This window comes from Trichechus manatus, unplaced genomic scaffold (genome assembly GCF_000243295.1).
Source record: "Trichechus manatus latirostris isolate Lorelei unplaced genomic scaffold, TriManLat1.0 scaffold00024, whole genome shotgun sequence".
Taxonomy (NCBI): domain Eukaryota; kingdom Metazoa; phylum Chordata; class Mammalia; order Sirenia; family Trichechidae; genus Trichechus; species Trichechus manatus.
The window spans coordinates 8671427-8683249 of NW_004443960.1; positions in this window are offsets into that span (position 1 = coordinate 8671427).

The window sequence follows — 11823 nt, forward strand, 5'->3', positions numbered from 1 at the left end:
TGAAGGTTTACAGAACAAATAGTTTCTCATTAAACAGTACAAATATTGTTTTAGAACAATGGTTAACAACCCCATGACATGTCAACACCGTCCCTTCTCGACTTTGGGTTCCCTATTACCAGCTTTCCTGCCCCCTCCTGCCTTCTAGCCCTTGTCCCTGGACTGTTGTGCCCCATTAGTCTCGTTTTGTTTTATGGGGCTGTCTAATCTTTGGCTAAACGATGAACCTCGGGAGTGACTTCATTACTGAGCTAAAAGGTGCCCAGGGGCCATACTCTTGGGGTTTCTCCAGTCTCTGTCAGGCCAGGAAGTCTGGTCTTTTTTTGTGAGTTAGAATTTTGTTCTATGTTTTTCTTTGGCTCTGTCCAGGACCCTCTATTGTGACCCCTGTCAGAGTAGTCAGTGGTGGTAGCCGGGCACCATCTAGTTGTACTGGACTCAGTCTGGTGGAGGCTGTGATAGTTGTGGTCCATTAGTCCTTTGGACTAATCTTTCCCCAGTATCTCCTTTTCTTCATTCTCCCTTGGTGTGAGACCAGTGGAGTATCTTAGATGGCTGCTCACAGGCTTTTAAGATCCAAGACACTGCTCACCAAGGTAGAATGTAGAACATTTTCTTTATAAACTGTGTTATGCCAATTGAGCTAGATGTTCCCTGAGACCATGGTCCCCACAGCCCTCTGGCCAGCAATTCGGTCCCTCAGTGAGTTTGGATGTGTCTATGGAGCTCCCATGACCTTTCCTTGTACAAATTGTGCGGCTTTCCCAGTACTGTGTACTGTCTTACCAAAGTTAGCACTTATCTTCACCAAAGTTAGCACTTATCTATTGTCGATTTAGCATTTCCCTCTCCCATCCCTCCCATCCCTCATAACCAACAAAGATTGTTTCTTTTTGTATGTAAACCTTTTCATGAGTTTTTACAGTAGTGGTCACATACGATGTTTGTCCTTTTGTGATTGACTTATTTCACTCAGCATAATGCCCTCCAGTTTCATCCATGTTATGAGACACTTCACAGATTCATCACTGTCTTTTAGCGTTGTGGAATACTCCATTGTGTGTATTTACCATAGTTTGTTTATTCATTCATCTGTTGATGGGCATCTAGGTTGTTTCCATCTTTTTGCTATTGTGAACAATGCTGCAATATAGTCGCTGTTTATGTTGTTGAAAAAAATTATTGCCAATGAATAAATCTTTGGTCTTGCAAAATTCTATTATGCTATCTCCAGTGTCGTTTCTATCACCAAGGACATATTTTCCAATTATTGATCTTTATTGTTTGTTTCCAACTTTCACATTCCAATCACCAGTGATTATCAATGCATCTTGATCGCATGTTCAATCAATTTCAGACTGCAGAAGTTGGTGAAAATCTTCAATTTCTTCATCTTTGGCCTTAGTGGTTGGTGCATAAATGTGAATAATAGTCGTATTAACTGGTCTCCCTAGCAGGCATATGGATATTATTCTGTCACTGACAGCACTGTATTTCAGGATAGGTCTTGAAATGTTCTTTTTGACGATGAATGCTATGCCATTCCTCTTCAATTTCTCATTCCCAGCAGAGTAGACCATATGATTGTCCCACTTAAAATGGCCAATACCAGTCCATTTCAACTCACTAATGCCTAGGATATCGATCTTCAAGCATCGCATTTCATTTTTGACAACTTGCAATTTTCCTTGATTCATACTTCATACATTCCACATTCTGATTATTAATGGATGTTTGCAGCAGTTTCTTCTCATTTTGAGTCACACCATGCCAGCAAATGAAGGTCCCAAAACTTTACTCCATCCACATCATTAAGCTCGACTCTACTTTGAGGAGGCAGCTCTTCCTCAGCATATTTTGAGTGCCTTCCAATCTGAGGGGCTCATCTTCCAGCACTGTATCAGACAATGTTCTGCTGCTATCCATAAAGTTTTCACTGGCCAGTTTTTTCAGAAGTAGATCGCCAGGTCTTTCTTCCCAGTCTGTGTTAGTCTGGAAGCTCCACTGAAACCTGTCCATCGTGGGTGATCCTGCTAGTGTTTGAAATACAGGTGGCGTAGCTTCCCGCATCACAGCTATACACAAGCCACCACAGTATGACGAACTGACAGATGAGTGGTGGGTGCAAAGATTACAGTGTAGGAAATCCTGTGGAGCTCAGTTATACTCTGTAACACATGGGGTCACCATGAGTTGGAATTGACTTGACCGCAACAGTTTTTTTTTTAAGGTACATACGTATAATACATACATAGCGTGTGTGTGTGTGTCTGTGTGTGTGTGAAGTTAAAGTGTGTCTGGGAACACATGTGATATGTAATTAAAGACTTAGAGGAAACAGTCATGCAGAAAACTGGAGGAAGAGCATTTCAGACCAAAGGGGTGGCAAGTGCAAAGGCCCTGAGGCAGGGCATGGTGTGTCCAAGGAGTTCTTAGGGCAGAGTGAACAAAGGGGAGAGTGGTAGGAATTGAGGTCAGAAAGGTCATGGCAATCTCCAAAATGGTTGTATCAGCTACACTCCCCTCAGTCGCTTTTGAGGGAACCCCTCCTTCCACCCCTCCTCCCTTGCCAATACTTGTAATGAGCAAAGTCATGTTTTTCCATTTGGATGGGTGAGAAAGGGTGCTGCCTCTTTCTAATTTGCATTCCTGGATCGCTGGTGAGGATGAGAATCATTCCTGATCTCTGTTGGCCAGTTGTACATCCTCCCCGCCCCCAGGGTGTACCCTCAGAGACAATATGGCACATCTGTGTGTGTCACACAGAACAAAATGTGGCATTTCTGTATACATCGCACAGGGCATGACTACAGACAAGTGGTCCCCAGCCTCTCTGTTACATCCCAGGTGGACACATCCCTTCCAGGCTCTAGCTGTAAATTCCCTGCTTTTCTCTCTCTCAGAAGAAAACCTAATAAAAATGCAGGTGAGTGAAACTGATGTGTCCCGGGAATAACCTCAAATCTACTGGTACATATATTTTCAACAGTTGGCACTTTATTATTAGAAACAGATTACTTTGTAATACACCTCACAACTGCTTGCAACACACCCTACTGTGGTTGAGAATTGCTGGCAGAGTGTGGGGAGTCTGGGCAGGGGAAGTGTGTGTGTGAGTGTGAGGGGTGAGTGAGTGAGAGAGAGAGAGAGAGAAAGAGCAGGGCTTCAGTACCCTTACCCCTCAGTGAAAAAGAGGAAGACCCTCAACAAGATGGATTGACACAGTGGCTGCCACAATGGGCTCAAATACAGTAAAGATTGTGAGGATGGTGCAGGACTGGGCAACGTTTCATTCTGTTGAACGCAGGGTCGCTATGAGTCAGGACCGACTCGACAGCACCTAACAACAGCAACGTTCCTCAGAGCCAACAAGTGACTATTCAGGTACCAGCTATTTCAACTGGCCTCATATATCTGGAATGTGTGTGTGTGTGTGTGTGTGTGTGTGTGTGTGTGTCTGTCTGTCTATTTTGGTCTTTTTATAACTCAGAAGTGATTAGGTTTAGGATCCACCCTACACTGGTATGACCTCAACTGATTAATTGTTCACAGTGCATTAGATTGCATTACGGAACGTAATTACATTAGATGTAAGGTAATTAGATTACAGAGTCCCTGGGTGGTGCAAGTGGTTAACATCCTTGGCTGCTAACTGAAAGGTTGGCAGTTTGAGTCCACCCTGAGGTGCCTTGGAAGAAAGGCCTGGCAATCAGTCCTTGAAAACTCTATGGAGCACAGTTCTACTCTGACACACATAGGGTCATCATGAGTCAGAGTCTACTCCATGGCAACTGGTTTTTTTCTTCATATACTTGCATCAAGAGACTCAGTAGCATTGGAAATCAAATCCCAGAGAGCCCTTGTTTAGGGGTCCATGGGGCTTTCCCTCTTCTGCCAGCTGGGCCATCTTCTAGGAGGACATCCCCAGAAAGCTCCCCTGCACTGGAGCCCCATGAAAGCATTCACTAGCTTCTAAAACCTTGGGCCTCGGACCATCACCAGGGACCGTGAACACCATCACGCCTTTGAGCTCTGCCCATCACCAGGCTGAGTAGCAGGCTGGGTGCTTTAAACAGACCGTCTTGCTCAACCCTGCAGAACAAGGCAGGCTAACGTCCCCTTTGTACACTCAGGAAGCTGGTGCTTGGAGACCATGGTGACCTGCCCAATGTCACTGGCTGAATGGCACAGTTGGGACTTGAACCAGGCCCTTTGTCCCCCACTTATGAAAACACACACACAGCCTCCGGATTTGGAGGTTTAACAGAGAGCTGGAGAAGGTTTTGGGCGCCTACCAGACTTGGGGCTTTGCCAGCCTGTCTACGGTGGGCTCTGCTAACTCAATTGTCCTTCCGCGAGCCTGGGCAGACAGGCGTGGATCTCGCCTGCTAACACCTTGTTCTGACGTCCTTAATTAATTCAACCAAGGGACAGATGGAGATGCATCAAATCTGTGCCTGACACAGGCTGGGAGCAGTCATTAGAGCACGTGGTGGCCTCCGGGACCAGGCAGTGATAATGGGACTAGCCAGGCAGTGATCACCAGAAAACGCAAAGTCATCCGCTCAGCCTCCTGATTGGGAATTCACTAAGTCTAGATCTTGTGGGAGGCTTTTAGAGGCAGAAATAAGGGACACAGAGGCAGGGATCCCAGGGAGTGACAGTAAACCCAGCAAGAGGTCAGGGAGAACAGACATGAAAAATATTTCATTAAATCTTACAATCATACACATAGCACTTTCTATGTGCTGGGCGGGGTGGTGCAAATGTTAAAACACCCTCCGCTGCTAACTGACAGGTTGGAGATTCTAGTCCACCCAGAGGTGCCTTGGAAGAAAGGCCTGGTGATCTACTTCTGAACATTCAGCCCTTGAAAACTCTACGGAGTGTAGGTCTACTTGACACACATGGGGGCGCCATGAACCAGAATCGACTCCACGGCACCTGGATATGCCTGGCACTGTTCCAAATTCCATGTACTTATGAACCAGTTCGCCTCCCTGCAATGTCTGGGGTAGGTACTATTGCTAGTCATAATTTTCAGATGAGGAAACTGAGGCACGAGAGGTGAAGTCATGCTGGCTGGGTGTAGGTTATCCGGCCGTAGTCTCTCCACTTCCCAGCCATGCTGTGTTGCAGAGTCGGGAATAAAGGAAGGGAAGCCCACTCTGGTTTAGGCGCCGGGGAGAGTGGTCGGCCAGGTTAAGGCATAAAGACCAAATAGGAGGCTACCAGGGAGGCGGAGTCCCTGGGTGGTGCAAACGGTTAAGCGCTAGACTACTAACTGAAAGATTGGAGGTTTGAACCTACCCAACAGGTGCCTCGGAAGAAAGCCCTGGTGACCTGCTTCCAAAAGGTCACAGCCTTGCAAACCCTATGGAGCATAGTTCTACTCTGCAACATACGGGGTCATCATGACTTGAAATTGACTTGACGGCAACAGTGTTTTTTAGGGAGAGGAAGGGTGTACTAGGAGAGGGAAAAGCATGTGCAAAGGTATGGGGATGACAGAGAGCACTGTCTATACAGAAAAATGCAAGCAGCTTGGGGCAGTAGACTGTAGAGTTTGAAGAAGGGTGTCTCAAGGAAACGAAAATAGAGTTTAGGGCCTTCTTTAGATTCACCACATCAAGCACCCAGTCACAAGGAGGGAGAGTTATGGAGTGGGAGCATGTTGCAATGGAAAGTCAAGGGCCTTAGGGTCAGACCTGGGTTCAAATCCCAGCTCTGCTATGTGACCTTAGGCTGGTTACCTAACCTCTCTGAGCCTCAGAGCACTCATACTTCCTAAAAGCACCATGTTACCAGCTGGGATTTTGTTCCCGAGGCCCATTGTATAACATCAAATGCTGTGACAGATGAAGAACATAAAATAAAATAGAACTCCATTAATATGTTTTTTACAGATATTTGTTAAGAATATAAAGTGAGACACTTTCTATAAAGGCTACAAGGTGATTGCTCCCTCTGGGGCTTTTTTTTTTTTTTTTCTTTTTTTTTGCATAGGCAGGACTGGGTGGGGCATTTAAAAGTGGGTGTCCAAAGACACATGACTGCCTTCTCATCCTGATGACGCGCTCAGTGGTGAGCATCGTCATTCTGCCCTTATCTGCAAGGAGCCCTTCGAACTGTATTCAAAATTAGGGTCACCTGTCTGGAAAATGTCAACGGCATTTTGACACTCTTGAATGCCACGAAAAGTTTCTGAATGGCAAGGTCTCCACAGTGATGTGAGAAGCCAGTGCAGGAGGAAGGTGCTGGGATGCGGGCAGGAAGTGCAAGCTTTGGTTAGTTCACTTGGGAGTTGTATTTGCAGTTAGGATGGACCTAAAAGTATGCGAGTGTGTGGGGTCGTCCCTCCAGGTGACATGACGTGGGGGTTCTTTTGTCCTCAGCAGCTCAGGGGATGAGCCCTCATGTGTGTGCATGTGTGTCTCTGTGTGTATGTGTGTCTCTGTGTGCACGTATGTTCGTACAGTGTCTGTGTGCAGGCCTGTCTGTGTATGTGTGTATATGTGTGTCTGTGTATATGTATGTGTTGCTTCTGTGTGTGTCTGTGTCTGTGTATACATGCTGTGTGTGACTGTGTATGTCTGGCTGTAGTGCATGTCTCTGTGTGTGTGCATGTGTGCATACATATGTGTGTATATGTGTCTAATGTGTGTCTCTGTGTGTATGGGCGTGCATTTTTGTGTGAGGGTGTGCATGTGTGTGTTTGCACGTATCTCCATGTGTTATGCATGTGTGTCTCTGTGTGTGTGTTGATTATAACTCCGGTGGGATCAGGAGTGTGATGTGACTTCCAAAGGGAAAATACGAGCTGGGTTGGTCAACAGAAGAGGAAAAGAAGGTGAGAGTGAACAGTGTCCACTGAACTGAGTTCAGATCCACGTTCCTCTGGCTCCTGCCCACTTCACTCCCCACCTCTCAGAGAAGGCGGGAACATGCTGGAACACCTTGGGTGGTAATTTAGAATCAACCAAATGGTTATCAAATCATTCTTGCTTATTGTAGTTATTCTTTGAGCCCCGTCTGCCACCCGTGTCTCCCCTAAGTGTTCTAGTGAGTTAAAGTTATGTTGAAAGCAGAATTATAACAAGGAATATTTGTGGGGAAAAAGCATCAATGGAGTTTCTTGGAACTCTTGAATGAGGTTATGAGAATTGAAATGACTATTCAGGGAGTGGCAATAACTGTAAAAATATTTCACCGAGTTTAGCTGAGTGGGTTCCCTCTTGCAGGTTCCATAGTTTGAAGGAAACTCTCCCATAGAATGCCAGGCTCTCTGCCAAGATCAGGGCTAAGACTTGCTGCTCCTACTCCCATGTCCAAGGCAGACCTCACTAATCAATAACAGCAAGCCTCAAACTCCTTCTCTGCAGTGCTTCTTTCTGTGGCTAGCTATGAGCTGGGGTTGTCCACAAGAGGAAATCGATGTACCTTCCCAGTTCTTCAGTGTAAAAGGTCAAGCTGCTCAGCCTGGACACCCAGGAACTAAACGAGGGTGATGATCATTTCACGGGCCAATGGGCCCATCATGCTCTTTCCCGTGCAGGGGTCCTGAGCCTATCTCTATCCATCCCCTGGAGTCTTAGAAGAATCTGGAGGTCAGGGTGGACCTCAAGCGAGGGAATGGAACCACTGAGTCAAAGGATATCAGATTTTAACTTGAATCCTCACAACAACTTTGTGAAGCAGGACCTATGATTAACACACCATTTTACCTCAGAGAAAACTGAGACTCAGACAAGTCAAGTGACTTGCCCAAGGTCTTACACTGAGTGAGTTGATGGCAGAGCATGGATGAACTTAAGACTTTTCAACTCTTGGTCCATTGCTTGGTTTGAGTTCTGGGTTAAGAACACAGGCTCTGGAGTTCAAATCATGGCTCTGTCAGTTACCAGCTCTATGACCTTGGCCAAATCACTTACCTTTTCTAAGACTCTATTTCCTCATCTGTAAAATGGGTGTAATTCCCAGCTTCCTCCTATGTTTTTTTTGAGGCACCAATGCAATGGATGATCCTTGTAAAGAAAGCTCGTAATACAGTATGTGGTTAAGCTTCCAGGACACAGTAGCTGCTGCCTCCAGAGTAAAGCCCAAAAGTGTACCTTCCTTTCTAGCACCCGGTGCAGAAGCTGGAGTCCGAGGGAACCTATGATCTCACACCCCTCATGGCCAGAACCAGCCTCAAGGAGGAAAATGCCCAACTTCCTGGGAACCAGTATTCTTCCTCCCTCCTGACAGCCCAAATTTCAAGAAATGCAGCTAAAATTGGCCCTTGAACAGCTTTTGCAGAACACGCTGCAGCTTTTTTTGGGCCTAGAGAGCCGATTTCCATGATGAAAGTGGCACAGAAGGCGAGATCCAGCTAGAAACAGCCACCGCCCAGACTGCTGTTTTGGGGGTTTGGGTGCTTCGACTTCCTCGGTAGTTCTCCTCATCACCACTAGGTGGCAGCATAGCAACGCGAGGGGGAAACCGCTCCCCAGGACCGTGACAAAGGGGAGGGGGACGGCTCCGAAAAACGATGTCCACAAAACACGCACCGGCTACTAGATCCTCCACTAAATTATTTCCTTTTTATTTGGGGGCTTTCATTTGCATTGCGGGCTCTCCTCGGAAGTGTCTCCTCTAAGGGCTCAGTGTCTCAGAAGCCAAACCAAAGAATTGTCCAAGGGTGACATCGAACCCACGTGGCCGGACACCAGCGATCAACCTCTGTGGGTGTACCTACTGCCGGCGGGTCCACCCGACTTAGGAGGATCTTTAGGGCTTGGGTTCAAGGCTGTAGTTGGAGAACTTGTCTTAGTTTGGGATTTTCCAGGAGAGGTGGCCTAGATTAGGAGAAATATACTAATTTGGAGCATTGGTGGTGCAGTGGTTGAGCGCTCGGCTGCTGACCGGAAGGTCGGCGGTTGGAACCCTCCAGCTGCTCTGCCGGAGAAACATGTGGCAGTCTGCTTCCCTAAAGATTACAGCCTTGGAAACCCAATGGGGCGGTTCTACTCTGTCCGATAGGGTCCCTCAACTCTATGGCAGTGGCTTTTGTTCTACTAATTTGGAACTCGTGTCTGGTTTCAGGACAGAGTCTGGCTCTGGTCGTATGGAAGTCCACATGGACAATGAGGGCGCTAGTGGTACCCACGTTTAGATTTCTCAAATGTTCGTTGCTGTTGCTGTTAGCTGCTGTTGAGTTGGACCCTGACTCATGGAGACCCCATGCACAGCAGGATGAGGTGCTGCCCGCTCCTGCACCATCCCCATGATCGGTTGCAAATCAGACCATTGTGATCCATAGGGTTTTCATTGGCTGATTTTTGGAAGTAGATCACCAGGCCTTTCTTCCTAGTCTGTCTTAGTCTGGAAGCTCTGCTGGAACCTGTTCGGCATCACAGCAACACGCAAGCCTCCACTGACAGATGGTGGTGGCTGCAGAGGAAGTGCATTGGCCGGGAATTGAACCAAAGTCTTCTGCATGGAAGGTGGGAATTCTACCACTGAACCCCACTGCCCCCTAGCAAATGTTATTATGTTATTTTCTCAGTATCTCCAGGGCCTAGTATATAATACCTGCTCAACAAATAGTAACGTAATGGGCCTCACTGTCCTTGTTTGGGAGACAACAGGGGGAGAGGGGGTATCTCTAAAGCTTTGCTATTCCACGTGTGATCCTAGACCATGAGCTTGATAGCATGAGGCCCCTCCTCCGACCGGCGGAGCCAGAACCTTCATTACCAGCATCCACAGGGATTTAAAAATCTTTGGAGTGCTGCTCCAAGGTGCCTTCCAGCCCTAGAGAGCGGCGACTCGCCCCCCCCCAGCCCTTGGTGACTTCAGCCTCTCAGACTTGCATCTTTGGAACAGCCTCTGACAGGCGGGCCCTGCGTTCCAACCGTTTCCCTTGCTTTTCTTCTCCAGCTGCTACGCACTCAGGTGTGTCAGGGCGACGTGCTGCTCCGCATGCTCCCCTGAGCTCCCAGGCCCGCCCCGCACCTGCCTGCAGGCCTGCCGGCTCCTGAGTCTCTGCCCAGGGCACCCTCCTCACTACCCCAGCTGCTACTCCTCCCTCACCCGCCCCACCCTGAGCCCTGTCCATTTAACCACCAAAATGTCTCTCACAGGGAGCCCCTCGGCCACTGCTCTGGCCCTCGATTTTCCATCTCTCTTTGGAAGGGTCCCCATGTCTCCTAATTGGCCCCTCTGCTTCCATCTCCCCTCTCCCCATGCACATCTGTCAGATTAATCTCTCTAAGCTCAATTCTGAGAGCTTCACTCTTCCATCCAAAATCCTGCACTAGCTCCCCACTGAGGTCCACTCACCTGAGCTTGGCCTCGTATGGCCTAAAACCAACACCAAACCAGCTTCCATTGAGTTGTCTCTGACTCATGGTGGCCCCACGTGTGTCAGAGTAGAACTGTGCTCCATAGGGTTTTCAGTGGCTGATTTTTCAGAAGTAGGTTGCCAGGCCTTTCTTCTGAGGCACTTGAACATCCAACCTTTCAGTTAGCAGCTGAGCGCACTAACCTTTTCTTTTTTCACCACCTGGGGACTCCTACTGGCGTCCAGTTTACCTTTGCTCTTCCGTCTATGGTTTCTTTCCTCTCTTCCTCTAGAGCAGGGGCCAGCAAACTACAGACCATGGGCCAAATCCAGCCCGCCATGATCCTAATGAACAGCCAAAGTTGAGAGCTTCTGAATTTAGCCAGAGATCTGCTCTTTGAGTCCAGAAAGCCTATTTAATAAGAGATGGAGGAATTGTGTTTTCTTTGAGGAATAATTGAGCATCTCAGGGTCTAGCTGTCTGGTCCTCACTGCTGAGGCCAATCAGACACAGGCTTGGGGTACCTGGCATCTTAGAGGCTTTCCCTCAAGCCCACCCAAAGGGGTGGGGATGGGAGCTAATAGCAATTGCCCCCCGCCCCCATGTTCACTCTTTCAATTTATAATGCTACCCTGCCAGGTAGTTATGGTCCCTGGGTGGCACAAGTGGTTTGCAATCAACTACCCACACAGTGGTGATGAGGAAGAAAGGCCTGGCAATCTGCTTCTGTAAAGATTACAGCCAAGAAAACACTATGGTGCAGTTCTACCCTGTAATACATGGGATCTCCACGAGCTGGAGTCAACTCAATGGCAAGAGGTTTGGTTTTTGGTTTGCTGGGTAGGTGGATTTCCTGAGTGGTGCAACTGGTTAATGCTCTTGGCTGGTAACTAAAAGGCTGGAGGTTCAACTCCACCCAGGGGTACCTTGGAAGAAAGGCCTGGTGATCTACTTCTGAAAGATCACAGCCATTGAAAACCCTATGGAGCACAGTTCTACTCTGACATATCTGCATCACTATGAGTTTGAATTGAATTGATGGCAACTGGTTCTGGTTTTCCAGGCACAGTGTTTAAGCACTCAGCTGCTAACCAAAAGGTTGGCAGTTCGAACCCACCAGTTGCTCCATGGGAGAAAGATGTGGCAGACTGCTTCCGTAAAAATTGTAGCTTTGGAAACCTTATGGGACAGTTCTCCTCTGTCTTCTAGGGTCGCTAAGAGTCAGAATCAACTTGATTGCAACTGGCTGAATTTTTTTTTTTTGGTATTGTACCACAGATGAATAAACTGAGGTTTGGAGAACTTTTTTAAAGCTTTCATCAAGAACTTTAAGTTGTGCTAAGTGCTTTACTCACTTTATTTATTCAATTATCACATGATGTCCATCTGTCTGTCCATCCATCCATCTTATCCATCCATCCATCCATCCATCCATCCATCCACCCACCCACCAACCCACCCCCATCCATCCATCCATCCATCCACCCATCCATCCATC